Source organism: Anomalospiza imberbis, chromosome 7, assembly GCF_031753505.1.
Source record: "Anomalospiza imberbis isolate Cuckoo-Finch-1a 21T00152 chromosome 7, ASM3175350v1, whole genome shotgun sequence".
Classification (NCBI taxonomy): Eukaryota; Metazoa; Chordata; class Aves; order Passeriformes; family Viduidae; genus Anomalospiza; species Anomalospiza imberbis.
In genome coordinates, this window is record NC_089687.1 from 1,775,308 (window position 1) to 1,801,623 (window position 26,316).

At 48.6% G+C, this 26,316-nt stretch overlaps 2 long non-coding RNA genes across 2 annotated transcripts in view; one reads left to right on the forward strand and one right to left on the reverse strand.

Annotated features, from left to right (window-relative positions):
* The first annotated feature begins 4,022 nt into the window (after window positions 1-4,022).
* On the forward strand, window positions 4,023-5,185 carry LOC137477572 (uncharacterized). Its single transcript, XR_011001050.1, has 2 exons — window positions 4,023-4,664; window positions 4,902-5,185. It is a non-coding gene; the product is annotated as an uncharacterized lncRNA (long non-coding RNA).
* Window positions 5,186-6,285: 1,100 nt separating this feature from the next.
* LOC137476771 (uncharacterized) overlaps window positions 6,286-26,316 on the reverse strand; it is a 95,387-nt gene continuing 75,356 nt past the window's right edge. The window contains exon 3 of the long non-coding RNA XR_011000574.1: window positions 6,286-6,306. This is a non-coding gene — a long non-coding RNA (uncharacterized lncRNA). The remainder of the gene's footprint in view (window positions 6,307-26,316) is intronic.

The following is a 26,316-nucleotide window of genomic DNA, read 5'->3' on the forward strand; positions in this document are numbered from 1 at the left end:
TGCCAGGAAAGGGATGTGCCAGGAATGGCTGGCAGCCCTTCAGCCCAGAACAACCTGTGCCCCGGGTGGTTTTGTCCCACCTGTCACAGATCCATGTATTTTGGCTCGGCATTCCACGTTATTTCCATCCCAGACCCAACCCCGCAGTTTTTGGGGAGGCAGCATCCCACAGGACGGTGCTCAGGGCCTTGTCCCCAGCTCAGGTGCCCGTCCTGCCCCAGGACCTCTCCAGGTGCTGCTGGAGGAGTGGCTGTCACTTCCCGGGGATGCAGATGTGCTCTCCCAGCCCCCCAGGACACCCAATATCCTGCTGGGAAGGTTTCCTGCTCAGCCTTGCTGCCCAAGGGAGCAGCTCCACGTGTGGGTTAACTCATGGGGTGCTGGGGAGCAGCATTTCCCTTCCCACCACAGATGAGAAACACTTCCCATCTCCCTTGGAGGAAAAAGGGAGGAAAACACTTCCCTTAAGTTAAAAAAAATACCATTAAAGCTTTTAAAAACCCTTCTGTTTTGACAACATTAATTTCTTTTTCTGTTTTTTTCCCCCTGAAGTTTTTGATTATCTGCAAGCCACTTTCTGCAGGAATTGTTTTGGGGTTGAGAAAGCTGCAGATACTCAAGCTCCAGGCTGATATTTGAGCAGGATCAAGTCCCACACGGAGCCTGGGCGATGGATTCCAGATGTTTGCAGCTGTCACGTGGTAGCAGTTGATTTTATAAGTAATAGAGCTCCTTGAGTATCTGATTTTGGCAGCGAGCTCCACTTTTGACTACAGAGAAACTGCAGGAAGTTAGAAAGCACAGGACAAAGGAGTATTTTTAGCTAAGTCAGCTGTGAAACTGCAGAGGGAGGCAGGGCTGGAGGAGCAGGATGGGGATGTGCTGAGGGCACTCGCTCAGGTTCCTGCTGCTCAGGGCACAAGATAAACATTCCTTCCCTTCACAAAATAAACATTCCTTCCCTTCACAGCCTCTGCCAGCATTGAGGCTTCCCCAGGACTCTTCCCACACCAGCACTTGGATAAGTTGCTCTCCATTAGTTGCCTCACCCTTTTCCAGGTCCTGCCTGTGGGGCCACCAAGATCTGAAGGCTCTGCCCTCATTCCCAGTTCCCAACAGCTTCCTGAAAACCCATTTGGTGTTTTCCCTGTCACTGAAGTGGCATCTCCTGACCACAGGGCTTGTTTAGTGCAGGTCCTGAGATCCCAGAATGGTTTGGGTTGGAAGGGATATTAAATCCCACCCCATTCCCACCCCAACACCTTCCACTATCCCAGGGTGCTCCAAGCCCCATCCAGCCTGGCCTTGGACACTTCCAGGGATCCTGGTGCAGCCACTGCTTCTCTGGGAATTCCAGCCCAGCCCCTCCCCACCCTCCCAGCCAGGAATTCCTTCCCAAAATCCCACCTAAATTTCCCCTCTCTCACTCTGAACCCATTACTTCTTGCGTAGAAGTTCTCCAAAGGCAGAGCAGTTCCTCAGCCGTGTTCTTGTCTGCTGACAAATCACCAGAGCTCTCTGAAGGGCACATTCCAGTGGGGAATACATCCCACCATCCATCCTACCTGCTGCACTGTGTGAGGAACACAAACCACAGCCAGAGAGCTGGAAATTGTCCTTGATTTATGTTCCATGTGTGCATTTCTAAAATGGCCCCGTGGGACTGGTGTGCAGGGGAGAAACAGCAGCCCAGAAGGGTTGGTCTGGATTTGGGAAGGGGGGTCTGGAATCAGTCAGTGGATGGTGAGAAATTGCTTTTTAAAAATTATTATTATTACTATTATTACTATTATTATTATTATTACTATTATTATTATTATTATTATTATTATTGTTATAATTTCCATTATTAAGCTGTTTGTTTCTCAACATACAAATTTGACTTCGATCCTCCTCCCCATTCCACCAGAATGAGGGAGAAGAGCGAGCGGCTCCGAGGGATTTCATCTCCAGCTGGGCTTAAAACCCACACATGATGGTGGCACCTGCCAACGTGGTGGCACCTTGTGTAGTGGTGGCATCTTCTCACAGGGGCACCTTGCATGGCAGCAGCACCTTCTGTCGCAGTGACAGCTTGTGGGGAGGTGGCACCTTCCATTATGGTGGCATCTTGAGTGGTGATGCCATCTGGAGTGATGGTGGCACTTTCCATCAAGGTAGCAGCTTCCATCATGAGAGCACCTTGAGTGTTGGTGGCACCTTCCAAAGAGGTGGGACCTTGTGTGGTGGTGGCATCTTCCGTCGTGGTGGCACCTCACATGACGATGGCACCTTCCGTTGTGGTGGCACCTTGTGTGGTGGTGGCACCTTGTGTGGTGGTGGCATCTTCTCACAGCAGCACCTTCCATCACGGTGACACTTGGCGTGGTGGTGGCACCTTCCACTGAGGTGGTGTCTTCTCCCTTGGTGGCACCTTCTCCAGCTTCCTGGTGGTTCTCCTGCTCCTGGCTCCAGCTGAGCTTGTCCCTAAGCTGCCCCCATGGCCACTGACCTTCGCTGTCCCAGCATCTCCTTTCAACATCCAGGTAGAAAAACCCCTCAGGGATTTGCTGACAACACTCAGCTGTCACCCACAGGCGGTTCCTGCCACATTCAGGGTGTTTTATGGATACAGCCCTGGACTCCTCGTTGCTGACCACCTCTGGTGACACCACACTGGAGAAATTCTCTGTGTTTACTGACAAAATTATTGTTTGATGAGCAGAGCACAGGAGGAGGGCAGCGGGGTGATGGCACATTAATACTTGATAAGGTTGGCAAAAAGCCATCGTGATTATCTGGCCTGAACTCCCGTGTAAAACATGCCTGGGGATTTTTCTATTTGAATTAAAGCTTTAGATTTGGAAAGGGAAAAAAAAAAAAACCTCTTCAAATCAGGAGATCTCTCAATGGTTGTTTCAGTGCTTAATAACCTGCGCTGCTAAAAAGGTGCTTTTAATTCAAGGCTGAATTTTAATCTCGCAGGCACGGGGTTGGGTGTACTTTCATCTGCCTGGCCAGGGAGCCCTCTATTATCACATTTAAATTCCAGAAGTAATTAGAGGCTGCCAGCGGATCCTCTCTTAACCTTCTGTTCGTTAAGGAAAACAAATTGAGTTCCCGGCGTCTTTCATTATCGGCCGAGATCCTCCGCCATCCCCGCGGCTCTGCTCCGAAACCGCTGCAATTTAATGATTTCCAGCGCTGCTGGGGGACGGCCCCTTCCACCTGGGGGATCCCGGGGGTCTTGCCATGGAAAAACCAGCTCGTTCGTTCCCGTGGAAAACAAAGAAACTCTGAGGAGTGGTTGGGATTGGAAGGGACCTTAAGGATCAGCAAGTTTGACCCCCTGCTGTTGGCATGGCCAGCACAGGAGGTCAGGGAAAAGTAGGAGCATGTGGCAAAATCCTTATGGATTAAATTGGTGAATGCAGCTTTTCCAGAAGCATTCTTGGAGCTGGAATGTTCTGGTGTCCCTTGGCGTCGTGGCAGGTCCTTGAACCATGGCAGCAATGCCAGGGGGAATGAACCATGCCAGCAGCCTGGGGGAATGAATCCAGGGAAGAAAGGCTTGGAGCCCTCCTGAAGGCAGGGGTTGGATATGTCCAGCTGAGGTCACACACTGGGGACAGCTGGGCCACCATGGCTGTCACCTGAGCAGGACCATCACGGGGTTGGTTATGTCCAGCTGAGGTCACACACTGGGGACAGCTGGGCCACCATGGCTGTCACCTGAGCAGGACCATCACGGGGTTGGTCATGTCCAGCTGAGGTCACACACTGGGGACAGCTGGGCCACCATGGCTGTCACCTGAGCAGGACCATCACAGGGTTGGTCATGTCCAGCTGAGGTCACACACTGGGGACAGCTGGGCCACCATGGCTCTCACCTGAACTGCACAGAGACAGTTCCTGTGCAGACCTCCAGGGATGAGGTCAGTATTCCTGGCAGGAGAGGAAGCTTTCCTTCCAGTTACCACCCGCTGGTCACTTGTGGTTGCACCAGGCAGAGATGGATTCATAAAGTAGTGGAGTGGGAATTTTCCTGTCTGATGGGAAACTCTGGATCCTGCACGGAGGAAAAGCAGTGACAGCCAGCCTGGGCTTGTCATCGTTGTCATAGAGACCCTGGAATTGCAGCTCTCTCCAGGATTTACATGGATCACTGAATCCCAGAATGGGTTGGGATGGAAGGGAATTTAAAGCTCACCCAGTTCCACCCCTGCCATGGGCAGGGACACCTCTCACTAACCCAGGCTGCTCCAAGCCCTGTCCAGCCTGGCCTGGGACACTTCCAGGGGCAGCCACAGCTGCTCTGGGATATAGGTCTGTATATATGGATCACCATGGCACGTCAGGATCCACCCAGGAAGCGAGCTGAAAGCAGGGAATTCACTTGCTCTTTAAATGCAGATGATGTTATTAAAGCCAAAATGACTAAAAATGACTAAAAGCAGGAGAAGAGAGGCATTAAAATGGAAACGAATCTCCGCGAGTGCTTTGATAGGAGGATAAAAGCAGGATTTTGATTGCGGCTCCCCCAGCGGTATCCGCCACCAACACGGAAACCTCAGGGCCCGGGAGCCTTTGGAAGTGCTCCTGGCACACTGGGAATGTGTGGATTTAGGCCAGGGAGAGGCTGGGCCTTTGTGTTTATTCAGGAAATTAATGAGGATGTTGGAGTGGTAAATTTGCTGTGCCACGGAGCTGCTCCGGGAGAATTCCACGTGGTTTTCCAGTGGAATCAGGGGTGATGGGGCTGAGTGAGGGCTGTGGGAAGGTTTAGCCCTGATACATTCAGGATTTGATGTGCTGGGTATCAGACACCCTCTTCTTATATCCAGACCCCACCTGGGAATCATTGCATATTTTTGGGGATTTTTTCTATGATTACCATTGTGATTATTATAATTTCCTTTTAGGGTGGTGAGGCCCTGGTTGCCCAGAGCAGCTGTGGCTGCCCCTGAATTCCTGGAAGTGTCCATGGCCAGGCTGGATCTAAAAATACAGAGAAAAACCAAAAAACAGAAGAACCAAGAAATAAGAAGGAAATTCAGCACTGAAGATGAGAAAGCAGAAAAAGCTTCAATAAAAAGGTTTCCTCTTTCCAGTAATATAAACCCCACATTTATTCACATTTATTCACATCAGATCTTTACCAGGGGATTTATGGAAGGATTTATTGAGGGATTTAGTATTTATTGATCCTCCTGAACCATGGTTCTGGAGATTCTTCTGCTTCTCACAAGGAGATGCCCAGGTCCTGCAGGGCTCTGGGGAGGACCCCAAAACCAGAGCCACAGCAAAATCCTCCTCACTCAGCTACAAGTTTGTGTTGGGAAACCACAGCAACCCCAGACCCACAGTGCTGGATCTAAAAATACAGAGAAAAATCAAAAAAAAACAGTAGAAGCACCAAGAAACAAGAAGGAAAAAATTCAGCACTGAAGAGGAGAATGCAGAAAAAGCTTCAGAAAGAAAAAGGCTTCCTCTTTCCAGTAATACAAACCCCATTTATACATACATTTATTCCCATTGCTGTGTAAATAATACAGATCTTTACCAGGTGATTTATTGAAGAATCTCTCTCCCAGCAAATAAAGGAGCTGCTATGAGGAGCTCTGATTGCTTGAAGTTGCAATAAATGCAACGCTGCCAGCCCTGTGCCAGTAAACGTCTCAGGGAGCTGCTTAAATTCCACATAACCTGAACCACATCCCATAATTTATATAGTACATATTGGTACAGCGTGTTACAGCAGAGTTTATAATAATTTATTAGGGGAGAAAAAGCTATCTCCATTAATAATTGATTCATTATAAATAATGGATTAAGAAATGCTCCTTTGATTTAAAGCCCGTGCTGGTAATGTATGCTAAACTCTGGTGCTGTTTGATGGCAATAAATCCAGGGAAATCTTGAAGATTTGCATCCAGTTTGCCCATTTCTGCTGGGGAACAGCGGAGGGCAGGTGGGAACCTCGTGGGAAAGAGGTTTTTTATGGAATTGCCATGGGAAATGTGGGTTATGAGGCAGAAAAGTGCAAAGAAAAAGGGAAGATGACTTTTGATACAGGCTGGTTTTGGTGGTAGGACAAGGGGGATGGAAAAGGAGGGGAGATTTAGGTGGGATATTGGGGGTGGAATTCCTGGCTGGGAGGGTGGGGAGAGGCTGGGATGGAATTCCCAGAGAAGCTGTGGCTGCCCCTGGATCCCTGGAAGTGCCCAAAGCCAGGTTGGAACGCCCTGGGACAGTGGAAATTGTCCCTACCATGGCAGGGGTGGGATAGATGGGATTTAAGGTCCCTTCCACCCCAAACCTGTTGCCCTGATTTTTAAAAGTGTTAAGTTTTCTTTTATAGTTCTTTTGAAAGTTTTAAAGTTCTTTTAAAAGTTTCCTATGCCTTCTGATGTTTACATATTTATACTGGAGTTCTCACACACTGTTCATATAATCAATGATTGTTTTGCATTCTTCTTTTTAAGAAGAGACAATTGATGGCCTGTTGGCTTGACCAGTGTGGTTGGAGAGGTGGCAGTTCCATCCTCCGATCCACTGCCACTTTTAGAATTCTAGATATTGCGAGGTCAGAAATAAAATTAGCTCTTTTTCTCTTTCGAATTTACCGAGCTTCTGTGTACTCATTTTGTGTCCAATAGCAACACAAACCCTTTTGGGATTCTGTGATCCCGCAGCAGGAAAGATTCCCTGGAATCAGCCCCTCACAAACTGCCCTGCTCTGTTTACACACACAGAAGGGCTTTTCACACCTGAATCTCAAGCACCTGCTACTTTTCCCTTTTACTCTCACACAAATTCCACATTTTTATGATTGGGATAAAGCAGAGCTGCAGGAGAGAAAGTGAGAAAGTGCATTCCACAGAAAGCAGTTTTCTGATAAAAACCATGCTTTAAACACCCGAGATCTCGGGGTTTGTCAGGAAATATTGACGGGAATTGGTCAGCAGAGATCAAGAGTCCGCTCTGTCCTGGCCTCCCCAAAGACCCTTTTCATTTATTTGTTCATTAAAAGCAATAATCCCTGTTAGTGTGGAGAGCACGGGCTCTGCACAAGCTGCAGGAGCAGATGGAGGAGTTTCATTCCTTTAAACTGTTGGGATGGAGACAGGTAGGACACGGTGTGGGAGCCCAAACCTCCATCTGCTGCTCTCACACCTTCACACCAAGCCCTGCTGAGACCTCCCCTCCCTCCCAGCCAGGAATTCCATCCCAAAAAAACCTAAATCTCCCCTCCTTTTCCATCCCCCCTTGTCCTACCACCAAAACCAGCCTGTATCAAAAGTCATCTTCCCTTTTTCTTTGCACTTTTCTGCCTCATAACCCACATTTCCCATGGCAATTCCATAAAAAACCTCTTTCCCACGAGGTTCCCACCTGCCCTCCGCTGTTCCCCAGCAGAAATGGGCAAACTGGATGCAAATCTTCAAGATTTCCCTGGATTTATTGCCATGAAATTTGGGATGGCAGCATGTTTTGGGGACTGGGAGTATGGAAAGAGCAAAGCCTGCAGGTCGTGGCCCACAGGCATCAAGAGAAAATGACACCACATGGCAGGGCTGGGTTGTTATTTATTAATATATTAATAATAAAGGGGATTTTTCTTGTGGCTGAGCTCTCTGTTGTGACACAGAATGACAAAAACTTGGGGGTTAAAAGGGAGCAGAAATCTCTTTGCCGGTTTTCCCTCATTTTGCCCAAATCCTGGTTGGGATTTAATCCATCCCTGCTGCTGGCTGCGATGCATTAGCCTAAGAAAGCTGAATTTTTATGAGACATCTCATTGGCCCTGTGTTTGTCAGAGCTTGTCAGTACCTAAATCTGTGTTTTTAAACCATTTGACTAAGCCCCCTTCTCTTCCAGCCTTCAGTCTCCTGTGGTATTATAATCTAAGTTTCCTTCCCTGTCTCCCAGGGCTGACAAGACTTTAATTTCTAATTTAAAAACTGAGATAACATTTATTCTTGGAAAGGAAGCTTGGCTGAAAGTTTGCTTTGTGCAAAATGAGAAAGGAAAAGGGGTGAAAATGACTGTTTTCATTCCTGAGACATTTTCCTATAAAACATGGGAACATTTCCTCCAACACTGGCTCAGCTGATGGATGAATTCATCATCTCTGCACTTCCAGAACTTGCAAATCATGGAATTCCAGACTGGTTTGGGTTGGAAGGGACATTAAAATCCATCTAATTCCACCTCCTGCCATGGGCAGGGACACCTTCCACTGTCCCAGGCTGCTCCAAGCCCTGTCCAAGCTTGCCTGGAACACTTCCAGGGACGGCACAGCCACAGCTTCTCTGGGAATTCCATTCCAGCCCCTCCCCACCCTCCCAGGGAGTTATTCCTTTCCCAACATCCCAATATCCCAATATCCCAATATCCCATCCATCCCTGCCCTCTGGCAATGGGAAGCCATTCCCTGTGTCCTGTCACTCCAGGCCTTGTCAAAAATCCCTCTCCAGCTCTCCAGGAGCCCCGTTAGGTGCAGCACAGGGATGATTTTCATTTAACTCCCATTTCCTTTATTAATTTATAATGGGTAATTTGGGATGCACAAGCACTTACTGTCAAAACCTAGCACCAGACACTTCCCTGGCAGGCACAAAATCCCAGCTCCTGGGATAATTAAGGCAGTAGGAGCATTTATCAAGCTCCTGCTAAATTTACAGCCCCTTCCTGAGGTCTCTCCTCCTGCCTGGTTCAATCCTTTGAATCTTGGAGTGATTCCCCGGGCCAGCATTCCCTGAGGATGGATGCTATGGCTGAGGGACAGGGGGGACAGGGCCATCCCAGCAGCTGGTTCTTGGCTTCTTTTCTGCCAAGGTCGGGATTAAATGTGTGAGATGGGATTTCTTGTTGGGACTCAGGTGTTTATTAGTTTTTATCCATGTCACAGTCTCACAAACCCTGAGTTCTGCAGCACTTCACTCTAACCAACTAAAAATGGAACCCCATCTCTCTCTACAAGGCCTTTTAAGGATAAACTGTCCAATTAAGAAATGACAACTGAATTATTTTTATTTTTAACCCAATAACCAACCACCCATGGCCCACAACGTGGACTTTTTTATCCAATTACACAAAACCACCCAAACCCATGGGTAAGAAGGAGAAGAAGGAGAAGAAGAAGGTAAAGAAGGTCCAGCCTCCACCCAAAACCTCCACCTTGCTTTATAGATATTCCTGTATTCTAAACCCTTAAACTCTGAGTTTCCCACCCTGTGATATCACACACTTCTGTTCAAACTCCACACCCACAATCCCAGTTCTGTCATTCCATTTTGGAAGCTTCTCCATGGCCTCAGGTCACTGCAGTGTTCTCCTGGGGGTCAGTGCCTGGCAGCAGAGAAAATCTGGAATTCTCAGCAGCCAGGGTTCCAACACCCAGCCTGGGATCTCTGCAGAAATTCCCGATTTGCTCCTTGGAAACCTCGGGGAAAGTTTCCTCGCTCGCTTCTGCGCTCTCCACAGCGCTCAGCATCCCGAAATTCCAGAGCCGCCACTTCCAAACCACAGCCGGCTCCCCTCGAGGTCTTCCCCATGGGTTTAAAGAGCTCCGAGAAGCAAAGAGGGGAAATCTGATGTAAAAGCCAGGACTCGAGGGCGGCGTTTCCATTGGAAATCAGCTCCTGGGGGTGGCCGGCTGGAGCCGCCTCCCCGGGAGCATCCCCGGGGACAGCCGGGGCTGGTTGTTCCTGGAATGTTCCTGCTGTTGATTTAATAGGAACAAGAGTCGGTTCATTATCTGTGCCTTTGTTTTGTCTCTCTAATGGCTGGGGCTGTTGTGACCGTGCACTTTAATGGCTTTCAGATGCCAAAGGTCTCATTTGAAGCCCGGACCACCGGCAGAAAACAAACTTGTTGCTGCTTTGAGGTTTCAAAAAGCAAAGAAAATGATGGTTTTTCCTCAGCCCAAGCCCCCAGCGTATTTTTGTGAGCTGGTTTTATATCAAAAGAGCATTTTCCTGATGTAATTATGAGAACTGATCTCGTCCCTGCGCAGGTACCTCTATAAATAATTAGATGTATAGTATTTCCACAGCTGTGCTCTGCCAGATGGTTCTGGCTTTTTTTTTTTCTTTTTCTTTTTTTTTTTTTTTTTTTTTTTTTTTAGAGCTTAAAGCAACTTCCTTCCTTTGCAGTGGGAAAAGCCAACTCTGTCAAGTCCTATAAACTCATCCTGTGAGGAGCAGACAGGTCCTGGAGACCTGGCTTTGAACCTGGAGGAGAAGAAACATGCCAGGGATGGAGCAGCAGGGACTGAGCCCGGAGAGGGGCGGGGGAGCGCGTGGGAAGGTCCCTGGTCCAGCCCTGTCAAATCCAGATGTTTGCAGGTGATGCTCACCACAGGAACCAGAGCCAGCCTGGACATCAGGACCTGGCTCTTCCCTAGGGCTGGATCATAACACAGAATTATTAATTGGGCAATGGAGCTGGGGAAGGGGCTGGAGAATTACTGAGGGAGATGGGAAGGGGCTCAGCCTGGAGAAAAGGAGGCTCAGGAGGGACCTTGTGGCTCTGCACAACTCCTGACAGGAGGGGACAGCCGGGGGGGTGGGGGTGGTTTCTTCCTTTCTTCTTCGTGGAATTCCTGTTTCACAGAATCCCAGATTGGTTTGGGTTGGAAGGGAATTTAAAGCCCATCGAGTGCCACCCCTGCCATGCCTAAAGACAATTCCACTGTCCCAGCGTGCTCCAGCCTGGCCTTGGACACTTCCAGGGATCCAGGGGCAGCCACAGCTTCTCTGGGCACCCTGTGCCAGGGCCTGCCCACCCTCACAGGGAAGATATTTCTTCTCAAAATCGAATCAAATTCTCCTCTCTTGCAGTTCAAAACCATTCCCCCTGTCACTGACCGAGTAAAAAATCCTTCTCCAGCTCCTCCTGCTGCAAAAGCCTGGCAGGAAAATGTCAGGGTTTAATGGGAGTTACCTCTGCCATGGACAGGGATGTGTGGGCAGGCAGAATTGCAGAATTACAGAATCAAAGAATCACATAGTTAGAGAATCACATAATTAGAGAATCACAGAATGACAGAATTGCAGAACTACAGAATTACAGAATCACAGAATGACAGAATCACAGAATCAGAGATTTACAGAATCACAGAATTACAGAACCACAGAATTAAAGAATTACAGAATTACAGAATTACAGAATTACAGAATTACAGAATTACAGAATCACAGAATTGCTGTCACTTGGCTTTTCCATGCCCAGCTCTGCAATAACTCTGAGCTCCCCAGCACAAGCTCCCTTTCCACACCTTCGGGTGCTCCTCGTCCTGTGTTCCATCCCTGGAGCTGTGTGGGAGGCTGGATTTTCCAGCCACTCCTCCCTGCCGTGCCTGGGACTGCCGGACCCAGGCAGAGGTGTCAGAGCTGACAGCAGCAGACGAGGGGGGAGCTCAGGCTGGGGCAGGTCTTTGCTGGGCGCAGGATTTCATATCCATGCTGTTCCTCCTGCTGCTGGAGCTTTCACCCTCCCAGGAGATGCAGTGGGGACTCCTCTGGGAGGGCTGGGGCACCCTTGGGTGCTGGGGTTGTTGTCTCAGCCTCCAAAGGGGTGCACAGCAGCTCCAGTGATGTCAGATCCTGCTCCTGGGGAAAAGCCCTTCATCCAGCGGGGGAATCAGGAAAACACCCATCACCTTCCTCGGCTTTTTCTATTTTAGCTATAAAAATCATGTTTCATCCACGTTTCAGCCTTGGCCTGCAATGGGAAGTGCTGATTCTTTGCTTCTTTTTTCTGCCAAGGTCGGGACTAAATGTGTGAGATGGGATTTCTTGTTGGGACTCAGGTGTTTATTAGTGCTTATCTCTGTCACAGCCTCACAAACCCTGAGTTCTGCAGCACTTCACTCTAACCAACTAAAAATGGAACCCCATCTCTCTCTACAAGGCCTTTTAAGGATAAACTGTCCAATTAAGAAATGACAACTGAATTATTTTCACTTTCAACCCAATAACCAACCACCCATGGCCCACAATGTGGACTTTTTTATCCAATTACACAAAACCATCCAAACCCATGGAGAAGAGGTGAAAGAGAAGGCCCAGCCTCCACCCTAAAACCTCCACCTTGCTTTAAAGATATTCCTGTATTCTAAACCCTTAAACTCTGAGTTTCCCACCCTGTGATATCACACACTTCTATCCAAACTCCACACCCACAATCCCAGTTCTGTCATTCCATTTTGGGACCTTCTCCACGGCCTCAGGTCACTGCAGTGTTCTCCTGGGGGTCAGTGCCTGGCAGCACAGAAATCTAAAATTCCCAGTAACCAGGGTACCCATAGGAAGACCCATCCAACTTGATTTCTCCATTTTTCCTCATGGTTCACTTTCCAGGGCCTGCCTGCTTTAATTATCCCCACTCCACCTTTGGGAGCACTGCAAAGCAAACCCTCACCCCGTTTTCCCTCTATTCCCCTGAACCCCCCGGACAACTCAGCCAGCAAAAGGCATTTGGAAGGCAGGGCAGAGCTGCAGCTGGGCTGTGCAGCTGCCTGGCTGCATCCCCACCTTCCCAGTTCCCGGGATGTGCCCAGTGACCCACACCGTGCTGCTTTCCACCACGCTGGCTCCCATCACCTGGGCTGGGAAGTGACAACTTCCATCCAATCATTCCCACCCCTGCCTCATAATTAGGTGTAATCCCTGGATAACCTATTTCCCACTGCTCTCACACACAGCTGCAGGCCCTGGTGCCTTTAGAGAGGAGTTTTTTGGTTTGTTTTGGTGGTATTCAGCATCGAGGGGCTCTTTCCTGAGCTCTTGGAGCATTTACCCGTGGTGAGACGAGGGGAAATGGCCACCAGGGGAGGTTCACGTTGGCTATTAAAGAAAAATTCTTCCTTGAAAGAATGATTAAACATCAGACCAGGCTGCCCAGGGCAATGGTGGAGTCACTATCCCTGGAAGTGTTAAAACACAAGATGTGGCACTTGGGGACATGGTTTAGTGGGCGAAAGTCGGACTTGGAGGTCTTTTCTAACCTTAAGGATTCCATGATTCCTCCTGAATTCCAGCCTCGATTTGTCCTTCACCCCACACTGAAGATGCCCAGAGGGGCAAGGAGCTGAGGTCTCTGTTTTGTGGCTGAGGAAAGGGGTTGGTGCCTGCTGATGGGGCCGTGTTGTTTCGGGGTCAGCACACAGGAACCTTTATCTGCTGCCCCCTAGCCCCACCCCACTGATACCACAAACTGCCACGTGTAGATATGGGATAAATAATTTGGTTTTTGCTGTTAGAACCTCCCAAGCTGCACTTTAGAAAGCCTTTTTGTGGTTGCACAAGGACGGTGGGGAAAACTACAAAAAATAATAATTTAAAAATAAACCCTGACACTTTATCTCCCTTTTATCCTCGGTTGTTCATATTCCCCTTGTTATGCACCAAATTTGTGCTGGGGAAACAATGAAAATCTGAAGCAGAGGAAAAATTTTAGAGATGTTAGATCTCTTCCAGGTCCCTGAGGCATTTAGGCTGGGAGGGTTTTGAAGGGGACCCCAAAAATCCCTGCAAAGGGTGCTGGGCACCCACCCGCAGCTCTGCCCTGCCAGTACCAGCACTGCAGATTTTCCCTGCTCCAGACCTGCAGGAATCCAGGATTCAGGATATTTAATCCTTGCAAGCAATTTTGGCAGAGAAATCCCTGTGCCATGGGTGGCACGAGTGTCCCAGCCATGAGAACTTGGGGAAGTGGCTTAGAGGTGAACCTGGCACTGTTGGGTTCATGGTCAGACTTGATGATCCCACAGGGCTTTTCCAACCTTTTAGATTAAAATTTTCACAGCTCTACCCATTAATTTGCTTTAGTCCTTCAAATGCAGTTTGAGGTGTTCTAGTGAAGCCAAAGCCACATGGATTTTATGGTGGCCCGGCATTCCCAGGGCTGCAGTCATTCCTGGAAGCTTGGGGAGGGGAATTTTCTGCACCTTCCCGCTCCCACTGACCAGCACTGCGGCCTGAGGATGCTCCTGGGCGTTCCCTCAATCCTGGTGTGGGCAGCGGGCTGCAATGGGAGCCGGGAGCTGGAAACGAGCTCTTTGTTATTCCCGGGAATTCAGAGGTCAGCGAGGGAAGGGGCTGGAGCTGCTTCCCTGGTAGTGGCTCCGCATCCTCTCCCTCATTAGACTCTCTGCTCGGGTCGTTAGGCAGGAGGGGTGGAAAGGGCAAAGCTGGGCTCAGCTGGAGCACTGCTGATGACAGACATGGCTTTGGGGACAGACATGGCTTGGGGGACAAATCCCGCTTTAATGTCACCTGGGCCACGCTGGCTGCTGCCCTGAGACATCCCCAGCACCCAGCAGGGCACCAGCTCTCATCCAGGGAAAACCAGGGACACCAGGAAGGCCAGCTCCGGATGCGTGACGAGGTTTCTCACTTTAATTACCAGCAATAAACAATCCCGTGGATTATTTCATTATTACCACCCCTGCTCGAGCCTCCTGCGGATCATGGGAGCAGGCTGTGGATAAGTCAGACCTGGGCACTGCTGGGGCCCCGTGAAATGAATCCCAAATCCTGACATTTGTTTTGACACATCATCTCCTCGTGCGCCGCAGCCGCGGGTTTCGCTCTCCCCGCCGCACCTGGGGCTGCGGGGCTGAGGTCAGCACGCAAAAATGTGAACTGCCTGTTTGCAAATTAATAGCACATGGCCTCAATCCCTGGGCTCTTGGGCCTAAGTTCAAAAAAATAAAGATATAAAACTTGGGTGATTTACTGGAGCTTTCCTGGACTGGAATGATTAATGGGCTGATTTACTGGTCCCATTTTTTTTTAATGCTGAAACCGATATCTAAAAATTAAAGGCAGTGCAGAGGAAATGGTGGTCACAAATGCCTTTCTCGTGTTGCTAAGGAGAAGAAAATGATCTTGTGATGGATAGATTTTTAAATATTAATTTTCTGATTTGTTTCTGCAGAAGGGGGAGCGGTGTCTGATGCGGACACGCTTGGCGTTAAACGTTTGAGGGATGTGATTCCTCGATGTGAGCCAGTCAGCTCGAGTTAAAATTCCCTCTCTAACCAGCCAGAAACAGTTCCAGGCCATGATGGAAAAACACCTCCAAGCCTAGAGTGGAGTGACAGCAGCTGGCACAGTGTCCATGAGCGGCGAGTCAGGAAAGTCATGGGGGGGTTCCATGGGGATGGAAGATGGAGGGCACAGGATTTGCCTTTGGGGTGTTTATTCAGGTGGCAAAGCAGCAGAAACATTCCAGCATGGGAATGTTGGGCCTTGCAGGCATCCTGAGGGGAGCAGGGTGCTGCTTGGTGGCGCCAGCCCTGCCCTGCTCCCAGTGTGGCACCCTTGTCACAAGAGGTCATTGCACCCTCTGTGCACCACCAGCTTCTCCTCTGGAGCTCCCAAACCTTTCCATCTCTGTTCAGCATTAGGATAAGCTCTCATCGTATTTGTTTTCCAACTAATCCCAGTGAGGAATTCTCCTCCTGGCAGCAATTACTTGGCAGCAGCTCGTTGTATTCTTTGCACGTGGAATCACAGACTTGTGAAGGCTGGAAAAGCCCTCCCAGACCACCCAACCATCCCCTACACTGCCGATCCCATCTCTAATCACATCCCCCAGTGCCGCATCCACATGGCTTTTAAATCCCTCCAGGAACGGGGACTTCACCACCGTGCCAGGCTGGACAAGCTTTTTCATGGAGAAATTTTCCCTATTTCTAATCTCAGCCTCCTTCTCTTTGTTCAGGACAGGACTTGGAGCATGGGGAGCAACAGCTGGGTCTGCCCCTCATAGCTTGGCTGGGCTGGTCCCACCTTCAGAGCAGGGGGATTCCTGTCACATTTAATGGATGTACTGCAATAGGCAGGATAGTAAAATAACAATAAATAATAAATGCTTACACAGCCAGGATCAGATTCTCCTTAACTCAGTTTCAGATTCTCCTTAAACCAGCAGAAAAACCCACACTGGTTTCCCAGGCAAAGGGGAGAAACCTCAAGTAACTAAAAATGAGTTTAGGTGAGTGAGGGGGTTTTGTCTTTCCTTTTTTGCAATGTTGGTGGCTGATCCTGGCAGGGATTTCTCCATCTGAAATGCAGGGAAGAGTTAATTTTCTCAATTTGGAACATCTATCTGTCATGTGTGGCTGCTCTGTAATTATGACTTTTTCTGCTTCTTAGAAAAAGGTTATTACAAGAGCCTTTTAATCTAAAAGGCCAATTATATTAAAACAGTGGCTTCCATACTTAGATCCCCCTTTACACACACGCTATTGTGTTTGGGATAAATTTAGCAAATTATAGGGAAGCTTTTCTTAGTGGGAGCTTCAAAATACGATCCCTGCTTGCATCAGTGTGAAGAGCCCTGAGAAAATCAGCTGTTACTTATTGAGTGCAGCCAGTAGCCCCAGCCACGCTCAGATTTAGGGATCTCATCCAGGACTAGGGGCTCAGGATGTCTCTTTTGCTCTGTTGTGTGTTGGAAAGGCTGCTGGCTCCGGGTTTGGGAGATGCTGGGAAGCAGAAGTGGAATTTGCAGCGGATGGGTTCAGGTGAGGTCTGCAAGCCGCAGGGAAAGCACCCAAAATGTTCATCCATGCGCTGCCTCCTGCGGATCTTCTCAGCCAGGCATGAAACCCGCAGCAATTCCAAGCCCTGCAACTGCTCCCTGCTGAAATCCCACCCAGGAGGAGAGTGTGGAAAACTTCCCCATGTTTTAAATCCCGTTTGCACCATCTGCAAGGGGGAAACGCTTCCTTCCCAATAAAATAATGGTGTTTTCCCTGAGCTCGGATCTTCTGAGAGGGATAACTGGCTTGAAGGACAGGCACTGAAAGGGGTGGAGCTCCAGAGCATCTCCTGGATGGTGGGAATTGATTCCAAGCACAGCTCCTTGGGAAGTGGCTGGGACAGACACCGTACTTGAGGTACCACAGAGAGGGAATGGGATTTTTACAGGAAATTTAGGAAAACATTCTCCTGTGGTCCACCCACTATCCCAGGGTGCTCCAAGCCCCATCCAGCCTGGCCTTGGGCACTTCCAGGGATCCGGGGGCAGCCACAGCTGCTCTGGGCCACAGCTTGAGGCTGTTTTGTCCCTTTTACCTGGGAGAAGAGCCCAACCCCTGCCTGGCTCCAGCCAGGGACCTGGAGCAGGGTCCAGGTTATCCCATGGGAATCCACCACCCTACTTCCCTCAGGAATCATCTGCACCATGCCACACTCACTGGGGACACAGAGAATTGAACCCCTTTGGTTGTCTGGGAAGCTTTAGGAGATCACACAGCAAAGCTCGGGCTGCTTTATTAACACCGTGCTCATTATTGTTGTCAGAAAGGAAATTGCAATGTGTGAATTCAAAGGCTTTGGGTGAGCTGTCAGATGATTTTAATTTAGAATCACAGCTTTAGAGTCTGGAGCCCCCGAATTTCCTCCCTGTGCCTTTACCAAGTCACTGGTGCTGGGTAAAAGGTTCACTGCCTACATCTTTTAGTTATGCATTTATTTAATCTCGCCCCAGCCAGGGAGGTGTTTTAAGATTAAAATATTCCTTATCCTCCAAAGTTGTGATAAATATTGATGCAGCATTTCAAACAGGCCGTGCTGTGCTCAGGCAGGTCTGGGTGAGGACTGGAAGGCAGCCAGGACTGCCTTGGAACACTTCAATAAAAAGCAGTGAGGGCTCCAGAGGGTGAAGGTGAATGGTGAGCACAGGCCGAGTATCCAGTGAGTATCCAGTGAGCAATCCCAGCAGGTAGGAAAGGCTCCATGCAAATTCTTTTTGACTTTACATCAGTCCCGTGGATTGGTTTTACAAGATCAAATGGAAATATTGGAAAATGGGAGATCCCATAATCTCAGTAGCAAGCCCAAGGCTTTTGTTTCTGATAAATGGACAAGCTCCTTTAAGCCTAGTAATTAATCTGATGGATCTTTTCAATTTGATCAGCCCCTTCTGTGACATTATTCTTTAATCTTCACGGCTCCAGCTTTCATCAAAAAACAAACCCAGTGACAATGAGGTAAAACTGCTCAAAATGCAGCCCCCAATGTCTGCTGCTCGGGCAGGTCCCTGGAATTGCTTTTCCATGGAAAGCAGCGTCCCTGGGGATGTCAGAGCTCCTGGAGGCCTTAATCAGGGGCTTTACAGCTTCCTACAAATCTTGCGTCAGGAGAGAAGGACTTGGTGATGGTCAGGATTTTTGGGAAGTGTTTGTTTTTCTTGCAGCTCTTGTTGATAACTGAAATTATGGCCTCGGGGACAGGGGAGTGAGGCATTTACTGCTTTCTAGAAAGGACATTTGTGGCCCAGAGAAGCTGTGCCTGCCCCATCCCTGGGAACGTTTGGGCTTGGAGCAGCCTGGGATAGTGGAAGGTGTAGAACAAGATGGGGTTTAAGGTCCCTTCCATCCCAAACCATTCTGGGATTCCAGAATTCCATACAGGCATTCAAGCTGGAAACACTGGAGCTGAAATTTAGGGCTCCCAATTCCAGGCTGGAGGTGATGCCATGAGAATTTACAGGCAACCATCAAAGCAGAAGAGGAAAGACAGGAATCCACGCTTTGAAATTGCTTCCAGGGCAGGATTTATTGGCATTTTTTATGAGGGAAGCTGTAAAGCTTTTAAGAAGCAGTGGTTCAGTTATTCATGGAGCCTTTCTTGGTCAAAAATGGGGTTTGTGGTCCTTCCTTTCATCAGCCAGGCTCAGGTGATGAATCCTGTCACTCCTGATCTCCTTTTTGGGATGAATTCCGTCATTCCTGCTCCCCTTTTTGGGATGGGATGGCAGTGGTGAAACAGGGAGGAGTAGGGTGGCTGTCCCCAGATGTCCTGACAATGGTGGCAGTCACTGAGGCCACCTGGAGCTGTCCCCAGATGTCCTGGCAATGGTGGCAGTCACTGAGGGCACCTGGAGCTGTCCCTGCGAGCTGCACCAGGAGCTGATTGAAGCAAATTAAGCTCCTGCGTAAATTGAATTAAGGCCAACTTAATTCTGAAAAAGGCTGTCTACACCGGGCTTTAATGAAGTTTAACTAATCCACTTCAGAAATTAACTCGGGTGAAGTTCTCTGAGTGTCCCCAGGCTGGGAGGGAGGAAGGACAAGGACGTTCCATGATGGGCTCATTGAGGTGACAGGCCTTGGTGCCGGAGGTGAAGCCAGGGCTGCCTGCAGGCCTCAGAAAAGCCAAAACCCCCTCAGAACAGAGCAGCAGCTTTCCCTGGGAATTCTTCTCACTGACCAACTGCATTTATAGGGGAAAAGGAGCAAAATGTTCCACAGACCAAGTCTCTGTGTCACCATGGAAGTGACACTCACACCGGGGACAGCCCCGCACTGTGAGGCCGAACGCACCTTTCTTCTCCTTTTTGCTTTTTCCTCTCTTTTTTTTTTTTTTTTTCCCCTAAATGCCAGACAGGAAATGTCTTGATGTAATATTTAACATGGGGGCCTGGGGGACTCGGCATGATTGAAGACAGGATCTTCATTTTGACAGCTTAATGCATTTTACATGACGAGGCCGCCGCATCCTCGGATTTATGCCGAGTGATGCCGGGCTGCGTCTCCTTCCCCGAGTCCTTGCTTGACATCCAAACCTTGTCCCTTTGCCCTCCTGACCCTTTTCCTTTATGAGCTTCTGGTTGCCTCAAATCTCTCATGGTTTCACTGGGTGTAATCTGGTGATAAGGAGGAGCAGCGCCCAAGCAAAGCCAGGTTTCCCCGATAATTCCTTGTGTGACATCTGGTTATAGGATTATTGTGGGAAAAAGCCTTGGGATGGAGTGGATTAACCTTATCCATGCTTTGATACGGGCAGTGAGGTGTTGACCTGGTGTGGGTCTGGGGCTCTGGTCAGATTCTTTTGAGATAATAATGATAATGACTGGAAAGTTCTTTCACTAAGAGGAATTGGAGGCTGCAAAGACTGCAGTACTTGCAAAGCATTTGCTCAATAGTTAGAGGAGAGAAGAAAATAATTAAATCTCTAGGTGTATAATGAGAATTTAATGAATTTAGGCTAATTTAGCTCATGATTAGGGTCTGCTGGGTGTATACATTACACACTTCCATGGCCTTACCTATATGTGTGTCTCAGCCTTTGTGTAAAGTCTGCTCACTCGCTGTGTGACAAAACAAGTCCCCAAAAGCCCAACTTCATCTTATAGCAAAATCCTAAAATTATGTTTTAAGCCGCCTTTAACCTAAATCATACTCTGAGCCATTTAAACCTGTCTGCTTGCCTACTGTAGGAATATTTTGGTGTAGGAAGTGGTGATCAGGGTGGGAGAACTGCCAAAAATTGCTGGTTTGTCATGCTTTTTTTTTTTTTTTTTTCCCTGTGAGGACAACCTGGATTGAGGATTTTGGAGCTGCTGGAGGCAGAAAAGCCACACACATCTGGCTGCCTGTGATGTGCCTGCAATCAATACTCTGTGAGCAGGATCTGAGCCCCCCAGCCCTGTCCCCTGCACAAAGGCACCAGTGATAAGCAGCTGCTGCTGCAGAAGGACCTGGAGCAGGAAAAAAAAATGTCCCCGCAATCCTCGATGAATAAATTCAATATATTCCATATAAATCTCTTGTTATAGCCTGTTTTATTGAACCAACTGGAATGTTTCTCCTCTGGAGAGACCGTGGAGAGCTTTATTTATTAGCACTGCAACACGAGAGCCTCCCCGTGCCTTTGTCTGCTTTATCTTGCTTGTCACGGCACGGCTCTGGGCCCTGGGCTGAGATTTTGGGACCTTCATCATTCAGGAATAAAACCTTTGTTCCTGAAAAACGGGAGGCATCAGCTGTGCTGATGGGAAGGGAGTGTCTTTAGGGGATTGATGGGGGTGATGCTGGCAGCAGGGGGACCACGGTGTCACCTGTGGGGTGAAGCATCTCTGCAGGTGGAGGGATTGTATCCAAAATCAGCGTCCAGCACCTGGAGCTTGGGAAGGAGAGCTTGTCACCACTGCTGTGTCTCTGTGCTCATAAAACCTCAGATCTCACAGGGAATGCTGGTCTGTTTGACCACTGAGAGGGTGGTCAGGCTGGGGAATCACCAACCCTGGAAATGTTCAGCAAATGTGTGAATGTAGCTCCCGGGGACATGGGGGTGACCTTGGAATGGTGGGACTCGGTGGCTTTTCCAGCCTTGATGATTCCATGATTCCCTCTGGCTCAGGTCAGCACCCAGGGAATGGAGCTCTTGCCTCCTCCTGGATGTCCAAAGTGAGTTTCTCCTGCACAGCCTCCAAAGGGACAATGTGTGACCTGAGAACAGAAATCCTCTGCCTCCTGGCAAGGTCAGTCTTCCCAGGAAGATCTGGGAGTCAAAAATTATCCAACAATTATCCTTCAGCCAGACAGACCCAGCTTTCCAGAGGATCTCCCCCTCCAGGCTCTGGCTGCCACCACCACGGGCACACAGGAGCTGACTGGTTCCAGCTAAACCCTCCAGCACCTCCAGCCTTGGAGTTGGCAAAGAATTCAAATCTTGGATTGCTGAGGGAAATGGGAAAGAGACACCCCCCCAAAATGCAGGTTTTCCCACCCATCTGTGCTTCGCTGAGCACTGCTGACCCCAACCCTGCTGGAATTCCACACCACCTTTGCAGGGAGCACTGGGGATGCTGTGGGTGTCAGCATTCCCAGCACAGAGTGGTTTTTATCTCCCTCATCTGCTCGTCCTTCAGGAGGACAGCAAGGAATGTCAAGGACTGGGAAACACAGAACTGCCTCTGGCTGTGCTGCTGAACATGACGAACACAGCAAAGCCACACTGGCAATGAAAGGCTTTCACCTGATGATGCAAAGGTGCAAAGCCCTGGTGTAATAAGGCAAAATAATGAGGCAAAAATTAATATTAAAGCTCTTAATAAGGCAAAAAATAATATTACAGCGCTCTGGGTTTTAAGTCGTTTTCCAGGAATCCATGCTGGATGTTGTTCTGAGAGCACAGCTTGGGAATATGACTGGAGATAGACACTTGCTCCAGATTTATATTAAGTTTCCAGCAAACGGAGGGAATATCTGCCTGTCTGACCCAATATTATGTTGATTCCCAAGTAATTACATTTGTTATTTGCAGGATCTGTAGTAAATCGAGTTGTGGCAGTTATGGGGATGCTTCACAGAAGCAATTTCAGAGATCATTAAATATATCTTCCATTGGTTACACATCACATTAACCCCTCCAGCGCCTCCAGACATACGACATCCCTTCAGCAAAGAGGCAATTTGATGGGATTAGATGCCAAAGGCAATCCAATGGAGATAAATCCCAGAAATTCATGCAATTACTGCTGGCAGAGGTCTGTTGTTCACTAGAAACACAGGAGGATTAAAAAGTTTGGGCCAGGCTCAAACTCCAGGCAATGTAATGCTGGTGTGGGGCGAGCCCTGCAAGGATGAGGAGCCTGGGAAGGCTTTTCCCTCATATCCCATCCCAGGATTCACCTCTCTGCCTCAAAAAGAGCAGCAAGTTGGAATTTGAAATTTAGGGAATTTTTAGAACCTAAGAATTTTTACCTTTGGGTTTGTAAGTTAAAGCTTAGAATTAAATATAAGGTTTGATTTGAGACTTTCGAAAAGGCTTCTAAATTTAAGTGTTAGATGTAAGAATGTAGATTTAAGGTAGAGACATGTTAAGTTAAATAAAATAAAGTTTAGGGGTGTAGACTTTAAGATATAAAAAAATAAAAGTAGTTACAAAAGTAAACAAAAATTTAAAATACAGTACTTTAAGTTTGTGTGTTATAACATAATTAGCTGAAAAAGTTTATACAGTAGCATAAGTCTAGAAGATAAAATATTTAAAGATTGGGTTAAAAACATAAATATTTTTGTTAGTAGTATTTTATTAGTTAATAAACCCTTAAAAAGTCTTGTAACTTAGCATCTTGCGGCCATCTGAACTATGTTATAAAGATGTGATGTGTGTGTCACCCTTCTTACATAAAAGATAAGAGAAACAAACCACATCATCCAAAACAATTCAGAAATCCCGTCTCAAATTCCTCCAAAATTCCTCACAAGCAAGAGTTGGGGGAAATGCCATTTTTCACCTAGCCTTGCTCTCCAGCAGCTCCCTCCCTAACTCAGCACATTTCTGCTTCTTGTTCAGATTTGAAGACAATTTAAAAATACCCCGGGTGCGTTCAGAGGGCGGAGGGGGAACCTCAGCTGGTGTTTCCTGCAGGATGGGGAAGTTTGTTGACCACAGACCCTGGTGCAGGAGCCTGCCCTGCCCCACAAGTGCTGCTGCTTCCTCTTGCCAGTCCTGGAGGGCTTTTCCAAGCTAAACCATTCCATTATTCCATGATATCCTTGTGACAAATATTCAAAGTCTCACCCCGTGCATGAGTGTAAAGGCTTGGGGTGTAAAGCACCATCGGTGATGGAAAACCTGGAGGAGAAATTCTCCTAAGATCAGCTTTGTTCAGTCTGATCTAATTCAGCTCTGGTCTAAGGCAAGGTTTAATGTGGTAACACAATTTTGGCCCACCCTCGAGATGTGTGGGGCCTTGCTGGGCTCTGGCTGCCTCAGGAGTTGTTTTTATTGTTGGGTGCCACTTTAATCCCCGTTCTCATCAATTGCTGCAGTAAAAACGGGATGAACAGCTTTTTCCTCAGGTCTAATAAATGTGTCCTGGGATTCCCACTGGCTGCTGGAGCAGGAATGGTGGCTCATGAATTTCCAGGAGATGGACACGGCTCTGCCAAGCTGAAATTACTGCAGCCAGGCCTTGAGGTGCCCATGAATTCAACTCCAGTGGCTCCAGTTATTCCACTCTCACTCATTTGTCCATCAGTCCCCCCATCTCCTTGTGCTGTAAATCCCCGATGGCCACAGCAGCCACCTCAAAATGAACCCAGACCACGTCTGCTGCCTGCCAGAATGAGAACGCTGCCAATGGGCACATTCTTGGGGATTTTCCACAGCTCTGATGAGGTTTTTTGGTGCTGTTGGTGACCCCCAGTCTGTGCCAGGGCCATGTGTGGCAGCAGTTCCTTCCCTGCTCCAGGCTGGGTGAGGGATGCCCAGCTCCCTGTGGCACAACCCAGCAATTCCATCCATCCTAGCACAACACAAACAGAGGCTAAAAACACACAGAAATATCTTCCTTCCACATCGCAGAGCCTCAGCCTGCAGCAGGAAGGGAAACCCCTGCCCTGGAGACTTGAAATGCCATAGAAAATGCAAAAAAAAAAAAAAAAAAACAAAAAAGGGGAACAGGCATCGCATTTTCCTCAGTTTGCTCAATTCATGTTTTGGCAAAACCTCAGGTGTCTCACACCTCCAGCTCTGAGGTATTTGGCAGAATTTGGGCTGTAAAAATATTCCCCTAACCTGCCAAGTTTTGCCCATCCCCAGCTCTGGGTGCTGGGGTTGGGCACAGCTGGGTGCTGAACAGGCAGAAATTATTTTGATGTTCCCTTTCACCTCCTTGGAGCCACATCTGGGCTGGGTTTGTGCAGCTGAGGAGAAGCTCCCTCTTTGCTGGATTAGTCACAGAGCAAGATTTAAAGGGAAAAAACCTTCATGGCCATAATTAACTGTATCTGAAAACAGGAGTTTTGGAGACGGGGGCATAAAGCAGATTTTAGAGATACTCTGCACAATAAAGTCCAGCTTTAAACACTTGCTTGGGAGAGTAGGGCCTAAAAGGAACTATTAAATTGGAGAGGAAGCAAGTACAAAGAACAGCGGTTAAATCCTTATTTCTGAGACTCTTCTCCTGAGCCAAAGCAGAGCTGGAGCTGCCTTGGATGCGGCCTGAGTGTCCAGGGAGTGCCAGCGGTGCTTTAGGAGTGCTAAACTTTGGTGTTTGCATCCTTCTTCCCCTCAAACCCAGGTTTTGATGTGCCTCTCACAGACTGCTGGTCCAGAGGGGAAATCCCAGGTTTAATCATGCGCTGCCAGCTCTGGGGTGTCCAGAAGGATCTGGAGCTGCTGGAGCCAGGTCAGAGGAGGCTCTGGAGCTGCTCCAAAGCTGGAGCCAGGCTAGGAGAGCTGGGAATGTTCACCTGGAGAAGGGAAGGGTCCAGGGAGAGCTCAGAGCCCTTGCAGGGCCTGGAGGGGTTCCATGAGAGCTGGAGAGGGACTGGGGACAAGGGATGAAGGGACAGGACCCAGGGAATGGCTCCCACTGCCAGAGGGCAGGGATGGGTGGGAGATTGGGAATTCCTGGCTGGGAGGGTGGGGACACCCTGGCACAGAGAAGCTCTGGAGTGTGTCCTGAGGGGGCCACGGAGATGCTCCAAGGGCTGGAGATTCTCTCTCTGGAGATAAAATGCAGCAAAATAATTGTTCCAAAGATCTCCTTTTCTTACCCCTCCCTGCCTTCTTCCCATGGTGTCTCCCAAATCCTGATGCTGCACCAGAGCAGCACACGGAGTTGTGGATGATGTCTGGAGAAGGGAAGGCTCCAGGCAGAGCTCAGAGTCCTTGCTGGGCCTGAAGGGGCTCCAGGAGAGCTGGAGAGGGACTGGGGACAAGGCATGGAGGGACAGGACCCAGGGAATGGCTCCCACTGCCACAGGGCAGGGATGGGTGGGAGACTGGCATAAATCCTTTCCTGTGAGGGTGGTGAGTCCAGGCAGGGCGGGCTGAGCTGAATCCAGCCCTGCCTTGGCTGGGGGTGCTGGGACTCTCCTTCCTCATGGTTTTAGTGCCTTTTTTTTTTCTCTTTCCCCCCCCTTAACTCTCCTCATAAGGAACATATTTCCAATAATGCCCTTGGAAGGAGCCCTCAGTGATGGAGTGGTGTGGCTGTAATTTGCCTGCTGCTGAGTGTAGTGTTTCAATCCTCGCTGAATTTGTGCCTATGATTTATGAGTTAATGCTTCCCCTTGTAAATTATATTGAAGAGAAAAAAATGAGTCTTATTTTTCCCTGTTTTCAGCAAACTTAATGTTTATGCTTTATGTGCCATCAGGAGGAATAAAGCACTCTGAGGTTTCCAGACTGTGTTTTCAGCAGGTAAAATGCAATTATTCAGAGCAGGGAGCTCTATTTGATCCATGAATAGGGGAAAATGAAAAGGCATTCAAAGGCTGAGCCAAAGCCTCTTTAAATCTTCGGGAGCCTTTTTTTCCTCGTGGGATTATAGAGCCACACAAAGGGGAATGGGATCCACGTTGTTCCTCACACCACGGTGCTCTGCCACAGCTCAGGCTAGGATTTCACCCTTGGAAAACACAGATCTCGGGGTTCCCAGTTTGCCCATCATTCTCCCTATGTGTGCAGTACGCTTTTCCCATCACATTAATTCCTGTGGGAACTGTTGTGACATTGTGCTGGGGCTGGTGGAAACACGAGAGCTGTTCCAACACCTTCCCGGGAGTGTGCC